This window comes from Arachis ipaensis, chromosome B06, assembly GCF_000816755.2.
Source record: "Arachis ipaensis cultivar K30076 chromosome B06, Araip1.1, whole genome shotgun sequence".
Lineage (NCBI taxonomy): Eukaryota > Viridiplantae > Streptophyta > Magnoliopsida > Fabales > Fabaceae > Arachis > Arachis ipaensis.
The window spans coordinates 8469177-8470242 of record NC_029790.2 but is presented as its reverse complement, the minus strand read 5'-3'; positions in this window follow the sequence as shown (position 1 = coordinate 8470242).

Here is a 1066-nt window from a genome sequence, read left to right as displayed (position 1 = left end):
AAAACAATTCCAATCAAATTAGTTTTTTTTTTTTGTGACTAAAATAAACTAAACAAAGGAAGACAAAACAAACAAAACAAAGGAACTGCTTAAATAGAGGAACAGTCCCGTTTAAGACTACTCTTAAACTGAGAAAGTTGTAACTTCATCACCACGGGACTACTCTTAAACTGAGAAAGTTGTAACTTCATCGCCATCTTTGCCATAGTATCTGCCACCGTGTTTGCATCTCTCATAATCAAACGAAAGTCAACACGCCAATTTTAATGCATGATATCTCTTATTTTGAGCACCAATGGATCAATAAACCCAAAACCATATTGGTGATTAGTAACAAGATTAAATGCTTCCACACAATCCGTCTCACAAATAACATCTCGTTGACCCATATCCCAAACTAAGAGATATCCTTTCCAAATAGCAAACAATTCCCCTTGAAGAACACTATTACTCTCAATCATTCCCAAACACCCCTTTGCCAACTCCCATTACAATCTCTAATAATACAAGCAAAACCAATATTATCACCCGAATCAAGATAACTAGCATCACAATTAATCTTAAAAGTACCAATGGACAGGGATTTCAAAAACCATTTAGAGTAGAGGGAGAGGACATACATTGTAATTCAAAAATATTCCTAAGCTCCTTTTCTGAAGTTAATGCCAGACAAATCACTTTTTCTGGAGGCCAAGTTTCATGAGGATTAAAGATGTCATTATTCCTTGCTCGCCATATCCACCAAAGTCCCGAAAAGAACTTGAACGGAGGCTCTCTGCTATGATACAAGAACCAGTTCTTCAAATCCAAAGGATGACAAGAAATATCCAACATATGCCATACAAGCTGAGCTTTTGGACAATCCCGAATACAATGTAAAACCAATTCCTGACTAGAAATACATCTTGGGCACCTATCCGATGACGACATCCCTCTTCTAAAGCGAAAACTTGCAGTAGGAAGAACCTCCTTAAGACACAACCAAGCCAAAAACTTGTACTTTTCCGGAACAAGCTGACGCTAAAGCCAATTCTCCCGCTCCTCCCAATTAAACAGCTGCTTATAC